This window comes from Canis aureus, chromosome 24 (assembly GCF_053574225.1).
Source record: "Canis aureus isolate CA01 chromosome 24, VMU_Caureus_v.1.0, whole genome shotgun sequence".
Classification (NCBI taxonomy): Eukaryota; Metazoa; Chordata; class Mammalia; order Carnivora; family Canidae; genus Canis; species Canis aureus.
The window spans coordinates 32,155,685-32,168,674 of record NC_135634.1 but is presented as its reverse complement, the minus strand read 5'-3'; positions in this window follow the sequence as shown (position 1 = coordinate 32,168,674).

Below are 12,990 nucleotides of genomic sequence, written 5' to 3'. Positions count from 1 at the left end.
GCAGGCTCCCTGCGGAGAGCCTGATGCGGGACCTGATCCCAGGACCCGGGATCATGACCTGAGCCGAAGGCAGATGCTCAACCGCTAAGCCAACCAGGCATCCCATCAGCCTGGTTTCTAAAAGAAAAACACCACATTCACTATTGAAGTTTCATTAGAAGGGGCTCCTGCCCCTTGCCCTATAGCTTTTCAGAGAGGCCCATTCAAGAAAGGAGAGAACACTTGCATGAGTCAAGTAAGTCACAGATGGTGGCTGTTCAAGAAAACGGGACCGATCTTGATTTGGGGAGCTCTCGCATGTCCTGTGATGTTTAGAAAAAGCAATAGGTAAAGCAATGTTTTGATGTCAGGGAAGGGAATGAACTACTCCACCTACTGCTCTCCAGGGACAGCCAGGAAGCTGGTCTTTGCTTCCTTCTCCTACTAACAGACTTGTTGCAGACTTTTCTTTTTTCCTTTATTAAAAAAATGAACCTGGGAGTCTATTTCCCATACTCTCATACATGTTTTGTCTAACATTTGTGTTTTTACCCATTAATGGCATTTTACTTTTATTTATTAAAAACAGCAGTGTCCTGAATCAAGTCCCTAGAAGCAGGACCTGAGACAGATGGTCTTGTGAAGGTGATTTACTCAGAGGGTGGGCTGTAGGAAAACCCTGTACGGGACAGAGGGGGAAGGGCTGGGAGCCAGGCAAGGATGCAGTCTCAAGTGAAGTTTAGGTTTGAAACAACAGAAAGAAGCAGAAACAGACCTATAAATGTAGAGAACAAACTGGTGGTTGCCAGGGGGAGGAGAGGTGGAGGATGGGCAAAATGGGTGAAGGTGAGTGGGAGGTACAGGCTCCAGGGATGGAACAAATAAGTCATGGGGATGAAAAGTAGGGCAGGGAATAGAGCTGGTGGTATTATAACAGTGTCACATGGTGACAGGCGGTATAGTAGCTACTACACTGGGTGAGCACAGCATAGTATAGACTCGTGGAATCGTTATACCTACACCTGAAGCTCATGTAACATTGTTAACTCTCTTTCAACTAAGAAAATTTTAAATTTAGGCTTGGCTTAATGCACAGGGGGAAGATTCTAGAATATCAACTGACCGTAGAACTGACTGACCTTGAAGGTCTGTTGATGACATCAGTTTGTGGCTGTGGGCAGCCCTCATGGTGAATGGTCTCAGTGGAGGTGCGGGGGTGGGGGTGGGGGTGCTGCGGGCTACCAGCTGCCACTCTGCACAATGGGCTGGTTCTGAGCAGCACCCTGCAGCTTCTACTTCACAAAAGCAGTTTGACTCCCCAGTGTCGACACCATTTCCCAATAACTGTCCTCCCTTCCTCCTCCTGCTCATTGCACAGCACCATCAGCGGCGGCATGGAGAAGGCCTGGGAGAGACAGGACTGGCAGCTGTTGGGGAACAGACTCCAGGTGGCCGTTTTGCCCTTGTCCTAACTCACCACATGCCTGGCCTGGTATTTGCACACTCATGGGCAGAGACTCAGAGTGGAAAAGCAGGAAAAGACTTGGAAGACATCTGTCTGTGTGTCCTTTGCTCAAGGGCATGTGGTAAATTAGTGATGCAATCAGGACTGGAACTTGGATCTTCGGATTCAAGGGCCAGGGCTCTTCCCCCAGCAGTACACCGCCTGTTCCGGCTCCCAAGCACCTGCTCCTGGAGCAACCAATTTGCTGCCTGAGGACCCTGGGGAAAGCCCCAGAGTGTGGGCTTGGCAAGGCTGGGAGGAACGAGGGACTGGTGGGACATCTGGTGGGATCGAGACCAAATGAAATTTGTGTTTTCATTTCATTGGTTTGGAACCCATGCTAGGTCTTGAACAGCAAGGAGCTGTTGGGTTTTTCTCATGGACACCTTGGCACTGGGCATCTTGAGCACCTCCTCATTCTCATCGGCTAGAGATGAGGCAGGTGGGATGCCCCTCAGCAGCCCCAGAATCCAAGCTGGATAGAGCACTGGTTGTTATTAATCCCACCGCCCAGTGGGGTCCAGACCAGGTGAAGCTCAGACCCCCAGGGGCCCTCAGAGCTACAACTTGGCTCTGACACCAGCTGTGATGGCCTTGTCCTTCCACTGGGGATGTGGGCCCCGGTTCTGTTTGGCAGCTCAGATTTGGTCTGGACCTGATGCCCTGCTGAGCTCTTGGATCGTTCCCCATGGCCAGAACCCTCCCGGGCAACTAAGTAGCTGGAATTTCCTTTTTTTTTTTTTTTTTAATATTTTATTTATTTATTCATGAGACACACAGAGACATAGACAGAGGGAGAAGCAGGATCCCTGCGAGGAGCCTGACTCGATCCCGGGACCCCAGGATCATGACCTGAGCCAAAGGCAGACGCTCAATCACTGAGCACACAGGAGCCCTGACCCCCATTTTTAAGATGCGGTTCCATTTCCACCTGTTCTGCTTCTCTGCCACGTGGACACCGCCCGTGCTGGGGCCCTCCCAACCTTCCCAAGTTTGGACTTCTCAGCTATTGGCTTAAATCAATTCCTGCTGCTTCACCACAGCCCCTGGAATGTTCTGTTGTACAATCTTCTGCTCATAGCTGAGACCAGCCCAATGGCTAGTTATTTCTTTCAGCTCTGACTGGTCTGGCCTTCTCTTCCATTTCTCTACTATCCCACATTTCTGAGATCCCAGCATGCCTTCAGCTGAACCTACTGGAGTCATGTGGTGGGTTCCCTCCTCTCTGTAAGCATTTCTTGAGAACCTGAAAGGTGCCAGGCACTGTGATGTGCTATGATAGGCATTAGGCATAAAAGGATGAAAGAAACCTGAGGGCTGATGAAAGGAACTCCAGAGAAACCTGGGGTTCTCTTCAAAACATTGTTTAGGTCTGAGCATGTCTGAACTGGACAAGCACTGCTGGTGGAAGTTGTGGGAAGGCAGGTTAATCTGGGAGCACCGCAGGTCTACAGGTAACCTCACGGGTGGCTGCGTTAGCTTGAGTTTAATTATCCTAACAGACTGTATCATTGGTTACTAATTCACACAGCCTTATTCCTCCTGCATGCACAATTTCTTCTTAAATTTCTCTTTGAGGGATCCCTGGGTGGCTCAGCTGTTCAGCGCCTGCCTTTGGCCCAGGGCATGATCCTGGAGTCCCCGGATCGAGTCCTGCATCAGACTCTGGGCATGGAGCCTGCTCCTCCCTCTGCCTGTGTCTCTGCCTCTCTCTCTCTCTCTCTATCATGAATAAATAAATAAAATCTTTAAAAATTTTTTCTCTTTGATCACACTACTTTCTCTTTTTTTTGGTTAGTTCTTTTTGTAGGGTTTTGTTTTTGTTTTTGTTTTAAATAGGCTCTATGCCCAGCATGGAGCCCAACATGGGGCTTGAACTCACGACCCTGACATGGAGACCTGAGCCGACATCAAGAGTCAGATGCTTAACCAACCGAGCCACTCAGGTGACCCTGATCACGTTACTTTCTTAGCATAAAAATCTCCATCCGAATGGCAATCCTTGCCTTCAGAATGGCCTAACCTTGTTGGTCTGGCCTTCGAGGCCTTTCCCACACACTCCCACTTCTATTTCACCTCCCAGTTATGGCCCATTAGAACTCTCTTCTGCAACTCGTCTGGTTGACTGGCTGACACCTAGACCGCTGCTGCTCCTCAATCCTAGATTCCCCAGCTCCTGCTGTCTAACCTTCCCTATAGCTCAAGGTTTGGCCCAGAGACCACGGCCTCCAAGATGCTTTCCTAGTCCACATCTCTCCTTTTAAATCAGTGGTTCTCACCCCTGACTGGATATTAGAATAACCTAGGGAACTTTAAAAAATTAGATGGGGTGGGGAAAGGAGCAGCAAACCAATTTCATCAGGCTCTCCAGGGTGAGTATCTGGGCATTTGTCTTTAAAAAAAAAAAATTTATTTGAGAGAGAGAGAGAGAGAGAGAATGTGTGTGTGCATGAGCCGGGGGAGGGGCAGAGGAAGGAGAGAATCTCCAGCAGACTCCACGATGAGCCCAACACGGGGCTCAATCTCATAACCCTGAGATCATGACCTGAGCCAAAATCAAGAATCAGATGCTTAACTGACTGAGCCACCCAGGTGGCCCTGAACATTTTTATTTTTTGAAAGCTCCTACCCAGGTCATTCTAACATGCAGCCAGGGATGAGAACTACCGTTGCAAATAAATATGTATTTCTTCCACCCCTCTGGCTGCATTGTTATTTAAGACATATACAAGAGAAACATTAACTTTCTTGTCAAGGTATTGCTTTAAAACACAAGATAGCCCTTTCTTTTCTTTTTTTTTTTTAAAGATTTTATTTATTTATTCATCAGAGACATACAGAGAGGGAGAGAGAGGCAGAGATACAGGCAGAGGGAGAAGCAGGCCCCATGCAGGGAGCCTGACATGGGACTCGATCCTGGGTCTCCGGGATCATGCCCTGGGCTGAAGGCACTAAACCACTGAGCCACCCGGGCTGCCCTTTTCTTTTCTTTTCTTTTCTTTTCTTTTCTTTTCTTTTGTTTTCTTTTCTTTTCTTTTCTTTTCTTTCTTTTTCTTTCTTTCTTTTTTTTTTTTTTATCATGTTCACAGCATCTTTTTCACGAAAGCAGAGCAAGTATCTGCTAGAGGGATTAACCTGTAGAACACAAGCTGCCTAGACGGAATGTGGAAATGACCTAGTGAGGTGGGTCAGCCATTGTCTTGTAGCTCTCAAAAGGTGAGAATCCTTGCCAGTGGCAACAATACAGTGATGAGCTCCTGTGAATGAAATCCTCCACTTGCACTGTGTTTTTGGACTGCTTACTCTGTGCAGGCCACTCTGTGAGGTGCCAGCATGCCTTGGGCAGATACATGCAAGACAGACCAGAGCTCATAGCCTACTGCGGGAAGGAAGCAACTCATTCTAATGTGATGTGTACTGCGACTAAGATAAGTCCCCAATATCATGGGTGCTTAGAGGAGGAAGTCACAGTCTGACCAGGACATCTGGGACTGCTTCTCATAGCAATCAACAATTTAACTAGAAAGGTCTAGTGGTTGAACAGCTTACCAGTGTATCCATTAGCAATGTCCTCGGCTGCAAGTAACAGAATGCTTAGCTAACAGTGGTATAAAAAATAATAATAACAAGGGCACCTGTGTGGCTCAGTTAAGTGAGTTAAGCGTCCGACTTGTGGTGTCAGGTCAGGTCATCACCTCAGGGTTGTGTGATCAAGCCCTACATCGGGCTCCATGGTTAGTGCAAAGTCTGTTCAAGATTTTCTCTCTTCTTCTGGCTCTCCTCACACTCACGCTCTCACTCTCTCTGTCTCTCTCTCTCTCTCCCAGGTGCCCCTGATCACACTAAATAATAATAAGCAAATATTATATATCAATAATATAAATAAATAAAAAATCTTTGAATAATAATAAATATAAATATGTATCACAATTATAAATAAACATAATAATAAATATTAAATAATAAGTATAAATAAGTAAATATATAATAAATATATAATATATATGATATATACAATACATGTTTATTATAACAAGATGACTCATTAGTCAGCAATGTCAGGGCTGAAGTTTCTGGAATTCTTTTGACCTTTTAGTCATAGTCACAGGTTAGCTACAGCAGCCCAGGCATTGTGTTCACACTTAAAGGAGAAAAATGAGAAGGAGGGCAGGGGTTACCATGTTTTCCTCTTCTATCAGGAAAGGAAAAACTCCCAGAAACCTCCCAGCAGATTTCTCCTTATAGCTCATTGGCCAGCACTGTGTCACATAATTATCCTCAGCAGTAACAGAAGCTGGGAAAGAGACAATTTGCCTTTTCCAGCTTCTATATAGCCAGCCAGGTCGAAGAAGGGGGTTAGAATTGGCTCCTGAGTGAGCCAGCTAACAGAAAGATCATTTTAAGCAGAATTGGATTTACAAAAATATGCAGCTGGGAAAGTATGTGGAATACTTAGGCTCAAATAATTTGGAATGGCCGAAGTATAGGACAGTTGGCAAGGGGATGATGGGTGACATTGAGAGAAGTTGAAATGAGATCCTTCAATTTATTTTTTTTAAGATTGTATTTATTTATTTATTTATTTATTTATTTATTTATTTATTTATTTATTTATATATTCATGAGAGACACGAGAGAGGCAGAGACACAGGCAGAGGGAGAAGCAGGCTCCCTGCAAGGAGCCCGATGCGGAATTTGATCCCAGGACCCTGGGATCACGACCTGAGCCAAAGGCAGACACTCAAGCACTGAGCCACCTAGGTGTCCCAGACATCCTTTAAATTCTTGAATGGCAGGGAGCCAGGGAGCTTGGAATTTTTCTGTAGAGCCTGGGTAACTGATGATGAAATCAGTATGTTTGGGGGGGAAAGTAGCTATAGGGTGGAGGAAGTTAAGAAAGAGAAAGATAACAGACTATAGCAATCCAGGCAAGATATGATGATGGGCCTACACTAACATTTCTTTTAGCACAGTTGCTGGGGAGTTAGCAGGATAGCCAAGAGACCAGGGATCTGATGAAAAGGAGCTGCCAAAACTTTATCTTTTGGTAAAATATGGCATACTGCTGATTCTACTTTGTAAAAGTCTCTGGGGTGTGTTTCTTGGAAGGAAGGGGAAGGAGGTGATACTACACGCAACACTGTCCCTTAGGGTTATATCAGGTTTCTAGGGCCGCTGTAACAAAGTGGCACAAACTAGGTGGCTTAAAGCAACAGAAATTTATTCTGTCATGGATCTAGAAGCTGGAAGTCCAAAATCCAGATGTCAGCAGATTTGGTTTCTTTTGGAGGTTCTGAGAGAGAATCTCAGGAGGAATTTCCTTGCTTCTCTCCTGGCTGCTGGAGGTTCCCGATTATCCATGGTACCACTTGGCTCGTAGACGCATCACACCAATCCCTGCCACCACTGTCACATGGTGTTCTCCCCAGCGTGTGTCTATGTGCTCAAATTTCCTTTGTCTTATAAGGCCCACCCTAATCCACTATGACCTCATTTTAGCTTGATCACATCTGTGAGGACCCTAATTCCAAATAAGACCATATTCGCAGGTATTGGAGGTTAGGACTTGAATGTTTCTTTTGGGTGGACACAGTTCAGCCCACTGTAGAAGTATTAGTGCTGCTCTGGTTCAAAGTGTCAGATAAGCTCTGAAGGATCCTCCCCAGAATCCTGAGATCACCCTCCATCCACCCTGGTTACATTCAGGTTTACAAAATGTGATCTCAGACCAAGGTGTCCCCCAAGTCTATGGCAACCCCACCAGAGGAGACACAGGTCACATGCCCAACCTTGTGGGTATGGAGGCAACTTGCCCAAATTATAACAATTGAAGAGGAGTATCGTGGAATGTGGGGAATGATTCCCCAGAGTGCTGCCAGGCAATGTTCTCTCTGCCTCTACCCAGATGAGGGCAGGAGGGTAAGGAGAGAAAGCCCCAGCTGGAAATACCTGCCTCTTCCTGGCAATCTCGTTCTTGCGGGCAGCTTACACAGTGGATGGGCACGGCATCTTTTGACTTACTGTTTGTGTGGTTTTGATGGACACATACCAGATGGCAATCGTGTGCTTTATTCTGTTCAGGAACCTGGCATTTCCCATCATGTCCTCACTTGCCCACAGGAGACAAAAGGCAGCAAACCAAGTTGCCCAAGTGAGGAAGCTAGACTCAGCACCTAGAACTTCTTAACCATGCTGTGCCTCCCAGGCCATGATAGGGAGGATGGCCAGCCACTGAGCACTGCGCCTCGTCCTGTGACCTTTGGGACTCCTTGCACAGAGCAGGTTCTCCCTTGACAAGCTCCTCCAGATGTAGAGAACCCCTGTCTGCCTGGTGCTCCAAACTGACCTACCTCTCCCAGCACAGGCAAGCAAAAAGCTACACGCATGCAGAGGTCCACACCTGGGTGGCAACTCCATCAACCTCCTGTTATTGCCCCCATCAGCACTCCCGGCATCTAAGCTGGGAAACTGCTCACTTCCCTCCAGCTGGCTTCCCTTCTGTGTTGTTCAACCTCAGATCTGACCACAGGCCGGCAGAGCTAGGAAAAACCCCAGGAACAACTAATCTAGGTCCCTTTCTGTATAGATGGCGAGACCTTCACTTTCACCCTCATCCATCTGTGGGGAGATGTTGGGGGAGGAGGGAGCTCATGTGCCTTGACCAGCATGGGCCTGCCGGGCCGGGTTGACCTACTGCTCCGTTGGATGCCTTTCTTCCCTTTGTCATAGGTGCACAGGGTCCCCGGATTGGCAGTCAGATATCTACCCACATATCCTTCTTTAGGACCTCGCATAGGGTGGAACGGGATATTATCATTCTCACTAACAATTTCATTATTAACCAATCGTAACAACCATCTCCACGTGCATGCCCTGTATTTAGTTCTTTCTGATCGATAGAAAAAAGTAGGTATCGCTGAAAAAGTAGGTATCCCCCTGCTATTGAGAACACACTGAAGTTCAGAGAGAGGCTGAGTATCTGTTCGGGCTCACAGACCTAGCGAGTGATGGGCTGTAGAAGTGACCTCTGTGGGGTGGCCTGGGGCTACCAGGCAGTGGCGGGGGAGGGGGTGGCAGGGGTGCTTTGACTCTTTCTCTCTTCTCCTGGCACCACCTGCTTGCTCTTCTCCCCCAGTTCCTGGCCATCTGCTACAGCCAGTTTTCTTAACCAAAAAACCCTCTATTTTTTATTCGTTTACAAGGATTTTTTAAATTTTGTAAATAATCAATTTTTGTTTTATCCTCCTCAATTTCTTCCTCTTATTCCTTAAGTTTCTTTTTTCTTTTTCTTTTTAATATATTTATTTATTTATTCATGAGAGACAGAGAGAGAGAGAGAGGCAGAGACATAGGCAGAGGGAGAAGCAGGCTCCTCACAGGAAACCCGATGTAGGACTCGATCCTGGGACCCCGGTATCAAGACCTGAGTCGAAGGTAGACGCTCAACCACTGGGCCACCCAGGTGCCCCAAGTTTCTGCTTTTTGTTTTATTTTGATGGTGGAGTGAGGTGTGGGCGGGCAGGCTGTTTGTGTTTGGCAATGTTTAGGAAAAACGTGTTTTTTTGACCTGAATTGACTGACACCGACTGTGGGAGGGCATTATGTTCAACTCCACAGGAAACACAGAGGTAGGTCAGAAACTGCTGTAGAGAATCAAGTCCCAGTTACTTGCTCTAGTGTTTAGTGCCTCTGGTTTTCTTTTCTTTGTTAGTTGAGATATAACTGACATGTCACATTGCATTTACTCTTAGTTGTAAACATGATTTGACTTATGTGTATCTTGCAAAATGATCACCACAAGTTTGGTTACCACCCATCACATAGTTATACATATTTTTTCCTGTGATGAGGACTTTTAAGATCTACTCTCTTCGAAAAAAAAAAAAAAAAAAAGATCTACTCTCTTCGCAGTGCTCAAATATATAATTATTAGAATATTAATTACTAGTTTTTACTGCACTGCAACTGGATACTGTGGCCTATACAATTTCTCCTTTTGAATTGTACGGAGCTTTTAAAAAGAATATATCTTCACTGTAGAAGTCCATCGAGAGTTCTTAAAACTATAAATCTCTTGAGAAGAAAACAGGGGAAAAGCTTCCTGACATGGGGTTTGCCAATGATTTCTAGGGTATGACACCAAAAACATGGCAACAAAAGAAAAAATAAATTGGACTTCATCAAAATTAAAAACTTTTAGGTCACCTGGGTGGCTCAGTCAGTTGAGCATCAGATTCTTGGTTTCAGTTCAGGTCCTGATCTCAGGGTCAGTGGGGAGCTGCTTATCTCCCCCCTCAATAGATAATCTTTAAAAAAGAAAAAAAGCTTGACCTCAAAGCATACTACCAACAGAATGAAAAGGCAACCTATAAAATGGGAGAAAATATTTGTAAATCATATATCTGATAAGGGATCAATATCTGGAACACATAACAAAGTCTTAAAATTTGGAATGCCTGGGCGGCTCAGTGGTTGTGTCCGCCTTCGGCTTAGGGTGTGATCCCAGAGTCACAGGATCGAGTCCCACATTGGGCTCCTTAGGGGAGCCTGCTTCTCCCTCTGCCTATGTCTCTGCCTCTCTCTGTCTCTGTCTCCCATGAATAAATAAATAAAATCTTTTTTTAAAAAAATGTCTTAAAATTCAGTAACAAAAACCAAACAGTCCAATTCAAAAATGGGCAAAGGACTGGAATAGACATTTCTCTACAGAAGATATGCAAATGACCAATAAGCACATGAAAAGATGCCCAGCATCACTAAGCAATAGGGAAGTGAAAATCATAACTATAATGAGATACTGCTTGGCACCCAAAAGGATGGATACTATAAAAAAAACAAATAAAGTAACAAGTGTAGATAAGGATGTACACAAATTGGAATCCTTGTGTTTTGCTGGTAGGGATATAAAATGGTAGAGCTCTGTGGAGAACTGTATGGTGGTTCCTCAAAAAGTTAAACAACTCGGGGATCCCTGGATGGCTCAGTGGTTTAGCACCTGCCTTTGGCCCAGGGCGTAATCCTGGAGTCCCAGGATCGAGTCCCACATCAGGCTCCCTACATGGAGCCTACTTCTCCCTCTGCCTGTGTCTCTGCCTCTCTCTCCCTCTCTGTGTGTATCTCATGAATAAATAAATAAAATCTTTAAAAAATATTTTTTTTAAAGTTAAATAGCCATCCATCCATCTCATTCTAGCCATCCCACCTCTGGGTATATACTCAGAAGAACTGAAAATATATTTGTACACCCATGTTCATAGCAACATTATTCACCATAGCCAAAAGGTAAATACAACCCCTGTGTCCATCAAGTGAAGAACAGATAAATAAAATGTGGTATGTTCATTAAATGGAATATTATTTAGCCTTAAAAAGGAATGAAATTCTGACACGGGGAAAAAAAAATTCTGATACGGTGCCACAAGATGGATGAGCCTTGGGAACATTGTGCCAAGTGAGACAGGCTGGTTAGAGATGGAAACATGCTGTACCATTCCACTTATATGAGGTACCTTAAGTAGTTAAATTCAGAGATAGAGATTAGGATGGAAAAAAAAAAAAGGATGGGGTTGCCTGGGGCTGAGGGTAAGGGGGAATGGGGGCAGAGTTTCAGTTTGGGGAGATGGAAAGTTCTGGAGATAGATGGTGCTGATTGTTGCACAACTATGCAAACATGCTTAATGTCCCTAAACCCTTCATTGAAAAATGGCTAAAATGCTAAATTTTATGTTATGCATATTTTACCACAAAAACAAGTAAATAGCTCTGAAATTAAGTTAATTTCTTTCTACAAGTCTTCCATGTCACCTTCTGCCTATGAGATGTGACCAAGAGACAGGGAGTTAAAAGTTTCTAAAATCAATGTGATATTTGCCATTTTTTTGTTCTTTGGACAGTTTTTACTTCAAATTAGTTGACATCATACTATTCAAGACCTCAGAGTCTGTGGCTGTTATTTCTTCCTTTTTTTTATTTTATTTTTTTATTTTTTTTATTTTTTTAATTTATTTATTTACGATAGTCACACTCAGAGAGAGAGAGAGAGTCAGAGACACAGGCAGAGAGAGAAGCAGGCTCCATGCACCGGGAACCCGACGTGGGATTCGATCCCGGGTCTCCAGGATCGCGCCCTGAGCCAAAGGCAGGCGCCAAACCGCTGCGCCACCCAGGGATCCCTCTTCCTTTTTTTTTAAATAAATGCAAAATATGCCTTTGTTCCATTTATACTTTTCACCTCGATTTCTACTTAGGTAGACACATTTTATCTCTCTGCTCTCGCTCTCTCTCTCTTTTTTTTTTTTTTTTTTTGGCTTGTCTTTCATTTACTCCTTCATTGGGAATTATTGCCCCTCCTGACTGCCAGGTATCCTTGTAGGTGCTGAACTTACCCTTTTGAACTTACCTTCTAGTACAGGGAGGAAGGAAGTAAAAAAGATCAATATGAAAGTATAGTATAATGTTTTCTCATCTTTTCTATTTAAAGTGCCCTCCACAGATTCACAGGCAGCAGGGCAGCAGCAACACAATGTGGGAACCCGTTAGAAACTTGGGGATCCATTCTGAGCCCGCTGAATGGGCATTTTTGTTGTAGCAAGTTACCCAGATGATTCATAGGCATCTTAAGGTTTGCGAAGCCCTGCTTGGGCCCTGCTGAGCACTAGGGTTTTAGAAAAATCAGGCAGGGAAGGGGTTGATGTGGGAAACAAAGAGGCAAAAGAAAAATTAAATTTCCTTACTACTTACAGCCCATGGACAAGTCCTTGAAACAGGCAGAGTGACCTTCCTCTAGGAACTCAGCTGCCAGGATGCTAATAACTTTGCTAAGGGCAAAAGGCAATTTTAGCCTGGACCCCAGGATCCTGTAAGTCTTCTTTAACATATAAAAGTTCCTTTGGAAATTTTCTCTATCTTTATCCTCCAAGACACACGTTGGTAAACATCCCCCAAGCAAATGGTCCACCGATAGATATATCAAGGATCTCACTATGGGGGATCCCTGGGTGGCTCAGCGGTTTGGCGCCTGCCTTTGGCCCACGGCGCGATCCTGGAGACCCGGGATGGAGTCCCACATCGGGCTCCCTGCATGGAGCCTGCTTCTCCCTCTGCCTGCCTCTTCCTCTCTCTCTCTATCATGAATAAATAAATAAATCTTAAAAAAAAAAAGATCTCACTATGAAGGTTTTATTAGAAATAAATGACCTTTTCCTAACAATAGCTAACCCCATCAAGGTCCTGGAACCCTTGCTTCCAAAATTCCTTAGGGACTGACGCTATCCCTAACCCCCTCCCAACTTGAAAGTATATAACCTGTCATCCCACCAGACCCCAGTGCTTTCTGCCAACAGGCCCTGTCTGGGGGGTGGGGGTGGGGGTAATAAAACCACCGTTTTGCACCAAAGATGTCTCAAGAATTCCTTGTTGGCCATGGGCTCCGAACCCCAACCTTCCCTACATCAGGGCACTGGAGGCCTCGCTAGGAGGGAGTCCTTGGGGTACCGGATCTGAGTTCT